The sequence below is a fragment of the Triticum dicoccoides genome, chromosome 3A (assembly GCF_002162155.2).
Source record: "Triticum dicoccoides isolate Atlit2015 ecotype Zavitan chromosome 3A, WEW_v2.0, whole genome shotgun sequence".
NCBI classification, from domain to species: Eukaryota; Viridiplantae; Streptophyta; class Magnoliopsida; order Poales; family Poaceae; genus Triticum; species Triticum dicoccoides.
This window is the reverse complement of record NC_041384.1, coordinates 43,060,678-43,070,702: the sequence shown is the minus strand read 5'-3', so window position 1 is coordinate 43,070,702 and position 10,025 is coordinate 43,060,678. Positions and strand designations below refer to the sequence as shown.

Genomic DNA, 10,025 nt, shown 5'->3' with positions numbered 1-10,025 from the left:
GGAGCAGTTGGTAGTCTCCGCCGGTCAATTTTCGTCCCACCTTCGCTGGTTTTTTTTCGTTCTAAAAAAATCTACGAAATTTCATAGGTTAACCAGGGACAACTCCCACCTCAGGTTTTTTTTCGTCCCACCTCCCATGGTTTTTTTGGTACATCGTCCCACCTCACACCGAGCCGCCACGAACCGCAAAAACCGCCTACCTTAGCCAAATCAACAAATCTCTTTCATTAATGCAATTTTCTTTAGGAAACAAATAATAGATTCTTTCCTACCTTAGCCAAATCAACGGATCTCTCCCATTAATGCAATTTGCTTTAGCAAACAAATAATAAATTCTTTTCTACCTTAGCCAAATCAACGGATCCAAATAATAAATTCTTTTCTACCTTAGCCAAATCAACGGATCTCTCCCATTAATGCAATTTGCTTTAGCAAACAAATAATAGATTCTTTCCTACCTTAGCCAAATCAACGGATCTCTCTCATTAATGCAATTTGCTTTAGGAAACAAATAATAGATTTTCAGGAAACAAATAATCTCTAATCTCTAATCTCTAATCTCTAATCTCTACTCCTAATGGAGCAGTTGGTGAATAGTCTGCGCGGTTTATTTTCGTTGGTTTATTTTCGTCATCCTCGCACCTCCGTTTTATTTTCGTCATGCTCCCACCTACGAAGAAAAACCCACGAAAAAAATTCCACGACACGCACGCGCGAGCGAGTCGGCCCTCCAGATCCCTTCGCCGCCAGCCCCCGACCTCCTCCCCGGCTCCCGGTGTCGGCCGCCCCCATCTCCTTCCCCGATCCTGGCTCGCCCCGCCCCCACCTTCTCCCTCACTCCCGGCGCCTCCCGACCCCCATCTTCTCCCTCACTCCCGGCGCCGCCCCGCCCCCACCTCCTCCCTCACTCGCGGCGCCGCCCGACCCCCAACCTCCCTGGATCCGCGTGCGTCCACGCCGGCTTCGCAGCGGCGCTTGATGTGGAGCGCGCCGGAGTAGAGGAGCGGGCCTTCTTCCTCACCTCACAGCGCTGTCCTCCTCCACGACCACGCAGCCGCAGCGGCGGAGGACCCGAATCCCTAGCCAGCAAGCTCAGGCAGCCATGGATCCATGGGTATGAATCCCTCCACTTCTCTCTCTCTGACCCACCCACGTCTCTTCTCTCCCCCCTCCTCTGACCCCCTTCTCCATGACACAGGGCGACGCCATGGAAGGGCCACCAACACCAGCAGCTATGGACATGCAGGCTGCTGCCCTCCCTGATGCATCATGCGCGCAGGCCACAAGGAGGGAAGAACACTGCTCTGCTACTTCCTGGGTCGCCATGGAAGGTACTGGAGTAATTCAGATAAGATAAAACTGCAACTTACTGGAGTTATGCTCCATGTTATGCTTGCTGCAACTTACTGGAGTAATTCAGTCAAGATAAAACTGCAGAAATCTCAAACTTTAGCATGGACTGAATAATGTTGATGCATAATTCAGGCAAGTTCAGTTACAAATTTTGTTAGTATTGTTACTGGATCATTCAGAGGTGAAGCAACTTTCGGTATTTTTTACAGCACAATCTGTTCTTGTATTTCCTAATCTTGGTTGTTCACTTGCTTTCATTCACAGGGTAAAGAGGTCAACCTCTTCCAATACACAATTGCTGAGGTATGTATCGATGTCTAAATGTTAAAAAGGAACCAGGTTACGCCATATGGTTTAGGTTGCTCACCTTGGTTGTTGACCAGGTGTTCAAAAATCTTAGTGAGAGAGGACATTGACGGTGCGAGAATGGAACACAACAAGTTTTGTGTGTGTGTGTGTGCATTACCGAAACGTCGCACGACATGTGAGTCTACATCTAACTTCCTTTCAATTTTCTATTGGAAATATTTCTTTAGAAAATTTCTGTTGGACACTTATCTTCTCTTTGTTTATCGTTGATTGGAACAGGGTGAAAGTTATGGAATTTTTGCTGTAACCGCCTGGACGAAGATGACAGGGCTAACCGGCTAACAAAGATGCATTCAAGGTAAGCCATGCCTCTGGTATGCTTGCTTAACATGTGAAATCCATAAGACAATTCTTTCGAGTTGCGACCTGCATTGTGGTGTCTCTGTTCATCAAGTTCTGAGCACCAGCTCCAGTGAAATTAGGTGTTCATCCTGCCATACTCCTAGGTGGCTTTCTTTGGCCTGTTTCTTATTGTGTATTTAGTGGTTATGCACAAGCCTCATCATCTGATATTTCTGCAGTAATTACTGAAAACAATTTGAGGACAAAGCTTTGATTGTTGTTGTAGTTGAAGGTTCAGAGTTGCAAGGCAGGCACAGTTAACAAGGATAAGAAATTGTAGAAGATTTATCAAATCAGACATGGGCTTGGTTATGCACTGAATCATTGTGGGGGATCTGAGGTAATCAGACCATGCACCCAAACTTAAATTTTACTTGCTTTTAAATGTTTAGGAGGCAGATGATGTTTGATATGCTAGACTAAAGTACGCACCTTTTAAGAGTATATCACTGATACTCCAGTCACCAATAAATTCGAAAGTGCGTACTGCCTAGATTATTGGAGCTCATTTTAGCTCTAAGAGTTCTTTTTTATCTCTTTCACATTCTGGTAAACATGTGGGTGAATAACAGTTAGAAATTGTTCTATATGTACACGGGAATTCTAATAGAACTCATGCTTGAAATGATAAAAAGTTCTATAATATTTGTTAGCCGAGCGCTGGAAAAGCTCACTCCTCACACCAGATCACCATCGCCGACGTATATACTTTTTCGTAACAGAGTCCACATGTTTACTCATGTTCTCAGTTTTTTGTTGTTTCGGGGAAGGTTGTTAGGAGCCCATCTCTTCTGCAGCCCTGGAGAAAGAGAGCTAGATATAGTGGTACTTGCTAGCGTTTTAATGGACACCTCCTTTTGGCCTTTTTTAATTTCTCTAATAATTAGCTAAGAGACTTCAGTGAGTGAGATTTTTTTGGCCCCTCCCTTTTTCTGTGTCTTTTGGAGTTTTGCTTTGTGGTGAAAGGAGGATAGAGATACTCAACAGGGGCCGCCCTCTTCCTCGTCCGAACAAGATCCCCAAGAGCCTGTACCCACTTGTATGTACTCTGCACATGTGAACTCGACATGTTGTCTCTTGCTGCTTCTGAAGCTGAACTGAACTGAAGCTTAAACTGTATGTGCAGGAGAAGAGCTCGATGAGCTGCACGGCCTCACACATGAGGAGCAGGAGGCCCAGGGAGGAGGAGTCATTTGTTTACAGTAGGAAGATTGGCTTATGACCTGGTGCATACCTGCATGGTATTTTCAGTAGAGATGATTCAAAATCAAATCAGCTGTTTGTTAACGTGGTGTTGCCTGCTGCGGTTTTACTATATTGTGAATTTCTGATTGTGTGCAAAGGGGACACATGTTCAACTAATTAGATCAGTTTGTTAACTAGAACGTGTTATTGGGAATAAGCACAGATCAATTGTCAGCACAAGAAATGTGGAATGCATTAGAAGTCATTGCTGTTATTGTTATAATGTTTAATCTTAAAAAAGTATACCTACTCTCTCACATGGTTACTGATACGCAATTTTTGTTTGCCTCTTCTCGTGCTGCAGGATGGAACTGGAACCGAACTTGGTAGTTGAAATAATTCTCTGTCGTAAGTTGCATATCCTAAACAGTAATTTATGACATTTCGTTTTCGTCCTTATGAATTATCCTTAATAGGTTTTTATCTCAGAGCCGGAATAATATACCCAATTCATATGCAACGAATACACACGAAATATATGAATACTAATGAAGGCCATGTGTCTTTCTTATTTCATGCACTCTATGCCCAGTCACCTACTTAAGAGTTTCAATTTTTGTTGCATAATTCTCGTGCCACTGAAATATGTAATGTGAAACCTGCTCCCATCTGCTCTCATTGTATAAGAGTGTAACTTTTTATATAACCAGAACCCTTCCAGGTGTTAGATTTATAGTTAATTACTACTTAGTTTACTATTCAGGATGTTCCCACATTTTTCTTGGGTACAATTAATAATTTTCATGCTTTATGCAGGTTTGGAGATGACATGTACTAAGAATCTAATTATTTTCTCTTGTTGTTCTTTTGTAGTTAATTCAAGGAGGACCCTATATCTAAAGGTAACAGAGCAGTTTATATCATAATTCCATTGCTTGATTTCTAGAAGAATGAAAAAGGGAGAAATGGTTGTTTCATTTGGTGTGCGGATCTGGTTTAAAGTGTGCGTGCTTATATCTGGAAGATCTTGGTTGCAAAAGTATATCAGGAAGATCTTGGTTGCAAAAGTGATCAGATATACTCCTCTGTACCAAAATATAAGACGTTTTTTTTCAGTTCAATTGAATTGAAAAAATGTTTTGTATTTTCGTACGGAGGGAGTAATAGTCAACACAACCAGGTTGGTTCTGTAATTAAATGCCTATGATCTTGTAATTCTGAATCAAATAGTTTGATTACACAAAGAATGATATTTACTTTGTGTAAGATCTTGTAATTCTGAACCAAGTTAATTCTGAATCAAATATTTTTTCTACTATTCTATATGTAATAAATAGAGCACAAAGAATGATATTTTCTTTGTCAGCATATATAGGTCTTAAGTAGCAAATCGGGGCATTATACATAGTTTTGTTTTGCTTTGGATTTCAATTAACTTGGAATCGAGGGAGAAGTTATGCTCTCTGTAATTTTAGCCTAACAGGTAATTCTTATGCGTTTGAATAGGGTATGGTATTTTTTTTATTTAATTAGTTTGGCGTTTCTTGTAGGCGAAAGTTCTTCCACGGGTGTTTAGAATTGGAAATGGTTAACTTACGTTGATATGGTACCATAACTATTCCACTTGCAAGAATATGTAAGGGTATATGGCAAGGCAATTCTTGTTTGACGAGCATAATGAAAAACAAAGCGGCAAAAGAAGATAAATGATGAAAGAAGAGATAATTTTTGTTCGAGGGTGGGGATGGAAAAATATGTGGCACGGATAAGCAAAAACATCTTGGTCGCCATATGAAAATGAAATGATGGAAAAAATGGAATAAACATGTTAGTTGGACATGGCACATTCATGAAACATAAAACCCATCTAATTAGTTTCTCTCACAATCTTTATTTTGTTATACTCCGTTCTATTCCCGATCTCCAATTGATGCATGACGGTGTATGTGAACACTTGCATCGATCCATCCACCTTGTGCCGTAATTAACATGAATAAATGGAGGTGGTGTGGGGATGCAGGGAGGGGGAACAAATTGAAGATGGGTAGCACTGTACAGTTTCCTAGCAGTGAGTGTTTCCAGCTTCTTACATTTTATTTGTATCATAGTCGATTTGTTCGTTTTGATTTATAGCCTTGTATATGTTCACCTCTACTACCAGATTTCCATAATGGAAGGTCGTCTGGTGTATTTGAATGTTGCCAGTTTATGTGGGCCAACAACCAGTGAGCTTATGTCAAAACAAGCATGACATCTCTTTGATTATTTTAGGGTCCTGTCATGATTGGTGTGTAACTGAATCTTGAGAATTCATTGGATGTTTCGCGGGTGTGCAATCGAACTTGTATGACTTGACATGCAAATGCATTATTCATAATGAAAATAGTATAATTAAGTGTTTAAAAAATCATTCCATAATTCTGTAAAAAAAAGATGGCATCTTTTTCCAGGTAACTAAGTGATAATGGTAAAAAAAATACGTTTTTTGGACAGTCTCATGTCTACAAGGTTGGATCGTTGAGATATTAGGAAGTGTGCATTAGTACTCCCCGTGAAAAACCGACCGGCGGGGAATGAGAAAAGCCCACGAACTCCAGATTTTTTTTGATGTGTCTGTATTTGAATTTCTGTGTCTTGATAGAAGTTTAAAGAAATATGGCTAACAGTATGCACGCCATCAGTACACACATGCACTCACATATGGTCGGTACCACCACTATCCTAACCATTTAACTATTGGTTGGTTCAAAAATATTTTCTCCGGGCGGGGGCACATGCCATTTTTTCTCCTTCACCATGGACCCTGAATTTGCTTAACTCTAGACGTGTCGATGGGCTGCTTAGCTTACACGTGAACTGGAAGTGGCAAAGCTTATCCTGAAGACGGACTCAAGAAACGGTGGCTTCTAAGTTAAGAAGCTCAGAAATTGATAGTTCAATCTATAGCCCTATCGCTGAGGTAAAGAAGTACATGCGATCAAGGGAGGGGGTATATGGTGGCATGGTGAGATGCTTGGCTTATGGATCCGCTCATTGGCTAGCGGAGGAGGGTTGTGCGAATAAGTTATATATAAAACTTGGGTTAGGTATCCGTCGGATCGTATTCATGATGTTATGGAATAAAAAACATGTTTTATTTAGTTGTCAAGAAGAGATCATCTATAGCTGGATTTACCAAATCCGCCCCCTAGACATCCATGGATGCGCCTGGTCAGTGTCTGATTGTATCCGTTCTGAGCCATTTTTTGTCTGTGCATGCAGTCATGTTTCACATTTTCTCCCTCACTTGCATGTTATTGGTGGAGATGAAGAGGAAGAAAGAAAAGAAAGAAAGATGGACCGTGTCCGCGAGCCCACATATCCTCTCCATATATGGTGTCAATAGAGGGTTTGCGGACAACCCGGACGTATAGGACATTAGGGATGGTATGAGGGGTGTGGTTGTGTCACCTTTTTTCCTTCTCTCTTGTTCGGTCATCGACCGGGCGCGTCCGTGGACATTTGTGGAGGATTTGAGAGTATGAAGTGTGTTAGCTGATTGTCGTGTTAGCTGAGATGACATTGTTCTCGGTTATTTTAGCTAGCTCCATCATTAGCATCTTAACTTCTTTTCAAAAGCCCGTAGCAACACATGGCCATAGAATCCGCTATTAACATCATAATTCAGTTTCAAAAGCCCGCAGCAACGCACGGGCGTTCTACTAGTAGCTAGTAAATATGCATCATATTATGCGACCCAATGACCTAGCGTCACCTCGAAGCACCTCATGCTGATAGGCCATCCCCTGTGGCGGTGGCACCCAATGTGATTTATGCTCCAAGTCCTGGGCCAAACGTCCAGCCCATCCGTCTGTGAGTTTCGTCCCGAAATCACTAGTTTAAGGATCACGGGAGCTCCTATGCAGCGCTACAGGCGCCCGTTAACGATCTGGCGCCTGCAGCGCTGCTAGCATGGGCCGGCCCACTAGCGTACTGCCGCATTTTTTCTATTTTCCATTACGAAAATAAAAATGTAAAATAAAAAAGGTTTACAGATTTAAAGAAAAAAGGTTCATCATTTGAAAAAAAGTTCATATCGTTAAAAACGGTTCACCAATTTCAAAAAAAGTTCATCTATTTGAAAAAAAGTTCATTCAAATTGAAAAAAAGTTCATCCAATTTAGCAAAAGTTCATTAATTTTTTAGAAAGTTCATTAAATTTGAAAAAAGTTCATAGAAAGTTCATGTATTTTTAGAAAAAAGTTCATTGAACTAAAAAAAAGTTCATAAATCTAAAAAAGGTTCTTCGATATTTCAAAAAGTTCATCAATCTGAATTTTTTTTTGAAATTTTTAAAAAAGTTCATAGAATTTTCAAAAAACAAGTCGTCAACCGGCACCTAGATGGGCCAGCCCATTTATGAACGCCACGGGCGCCGGTTAACAAAAATGCATGTTAACTGGCGCCTGTGGCGCCAAATAGGGCCAAATAGGAAATGCCAAGGATCACCCCTTACAAAGGTCACTCCTGAAATCACTGCATTTGCATCACTTGTGACAACTTGAGAGTGGTTTTATCTCTTGAACCGTTCATCTAAATCCCGAACGGTTTTCGCCGTTGAATTTTTCGCCCGGAGATCTACGATACTAGATCACATGTTAAAAGGTTTCAAAGAAAAAAATTACACAAAAAAACTAAAACCGAAGAAAAAACCAAAAAAATAATACAACAAAGATAAAAGAACGAAAACCGGAAAAACTGACAACCAAAGAAAGAATGATGAAAAAGAAGAAAATACAGAAGCCGCAAGCACGATTTTTTCTTCATGATCCCTTTTACCAAAAAAAAGGCTTTCGCACGCTTTACAGGTAAAGCAACGATCAAGAAACAACCCGATACAAACACATGACATCATAATACCCGCACACACCCAAGGCTAGATACATAGGAGCTCAAATTCAGCTACACCACTCCCTACAACTCCAAGCAATCAACAAATTTACAATAAGCAACACTATGGAGTAAACGGAGCTCTCAACCGTGAAAGCCACCGCGAAGAGACGATGCCAAACGCCGACGAGATGTGGGGTCCTGCACACACCTGAAAGTTTTTGAATTTTTTTTCAATTTTATATGAATTTACTGTTCATGAGGGTGTAGGGGCACTCGGGAGCTGTTAGACATTTCTCATGAATGTGAATTGTATCGCCAAATGTCTGTATTGTCAACCTGCTGACCGAGTCGCTTGTGAACTTGATCCTGTGTAACAAGCATCAGTAGCACTTGCAAGCACCTTTTTCATCTATATTTTCCCAGTAAATAAATTTAGATTAACAAAACCATCAACCAGACGTAATACGACTGGCAACATACTTACAAAGGAAACGGTTGAAAGATGCAAAGTTCCTCCATCCTTAGCTTAGGCTCTACTTTTGTTTGTTAATAATATGGGATCATGTGATTCATGCCGTGTTGAAATGGGCAAGATTTTAAGAAGCAAGTTTGAATATCAGCTACTCTTAAGCCAGGCAAAATGTTGAATAATTAAAAGGCAAGTACAATTTTATATTTGCAATTATCACCCGACCGAAAAGGAAATATTGCGTGCACGCAGGAAGCCGGCATCAGTCACGCGTCGGGTAGAAGGGCGAGGTGGCGAGGCAGCAGGTGCCAGTTGGCCAAAGCACGTCCTAAGCCATTTGATTCTTGCTTACAGTATGATAGTTGTAGTACATATGCATCAATATTATGCGACCCACCCGAGCTCACCTCGAAGCACCTCCTGATAGGCCATCCCCTGTGGCGGTGGCACCCAATATGATTTCTGCTCCAAGTCCTGGGCCAGACATCCAGCCCATCCGTCTATGAGTTTCGTCCCGAAATCACTAGTTAAAGATCACCCCTTATAAAGGTCACTCCCGAAATCGCTGCATTCGCATCACTTGTGACAACTCGAGAGTGGTTTTATCTCTTGAACCGTGCATCTAAATTCCAAACGGTTTTCACCGTTGAATTTTTCGCCCGGAGATCTACGAAACTAGAACCCATGTTAAAAGGTTTCAACGAAAAAAATTACACAAAAAAACTAAAACCAAAGAAAAAACAAAAAAAATACAAAAAAGATAAAAGAATGAAAACCGGAAAAACTGACAACAGAAAAAAGAATGATGAAAAAAAGAGGAAAATACAGAAGCCTGAAGCACGGTTTTTTCTTCACGTTCCCTTTTACCAAAAAAAGGCTTTCGCCCGCTTTACAGGTAAAGCAACGATCAAGAAACAACTCGATACAAACACACGACATCATAATACCCGCACACACCCAAGGCTAGATACATAGGAGCTCAAATTCAGCTACACCACTCCCTACAACTCCAAGCAATCAACAAATGTACAATAAGCAACACTATGGAGTGAACGGAGCTCTCAACCGTGAAAGCCACTGCGAAGAGACGATGCCAAATGCCGACGAGATGTGGGGTCCAAGGCGGTGCCTTCAATAAGGGCACGACACGAAGGCGCCGCCACCGCCCGATCCAAAGGATGTAGATCTTCATCTGGAGCAATCGAAGGACAAAGAGTCATCGTGACGGAGCCTTCAAGAGGGGTATGACGGCCACGGACGCCATCACCATCAATATGGACAAAGCCTGACAGGGGATACCTCCGACAAGGACGCTCCGCCTCCGATCAAGATGAGGCCAACCATAAGATCTCTCACACAACCGCCATGACACGGCGAACCTAGCCTTCACGTCGCCAACATGACCATGGAAGCCAGCCAACACCTAAGCCACGCG

General features: G+C 41.6%; 1 long non-coding RNA gene across 4 annotated transcripts; it reads left to right on the top strand.

Annotated features, from left to right (window-relative positions):
* The first annotated feature begins 827 nt into the window (after positions 1 to 827).
* On the top strand, positions 828 to 5,596 carry LOC119266944. Of its 4 annotated transcripts, none has more exons than XR_005132238.1 (10): positions 828 to 1,114; positions 1,199 to 1,331; positions 1,618 to 1,656; positions 1,737 to 1,837; positions 1,942 to 2,020; positions 2,291 to 2,404; positions 3,012 to 3,103; positions 3,191 to 3,657; positions 4,123 to 5,317; positions 5,411 to 5,596. It is a non-coding gene; the product is annotated as an uncharacterized LOC119266944 (long non-coding RNA). The 4 variants fall into 4 exon arrangements; XR_005132236.1 differs by having other exon boundaries at positions 2,835 to 3,103; XR_005132237.1 differs by having other exon boundaries at positions 2,291 to 3,103; positions 3,191 to 3,352; positions 3,614 to 3,657; positions 5,411 to 5,595.
* The last annotated feature ends 4,429 nt before the right edge of the window (positions 5,597 to 10,025 follow it).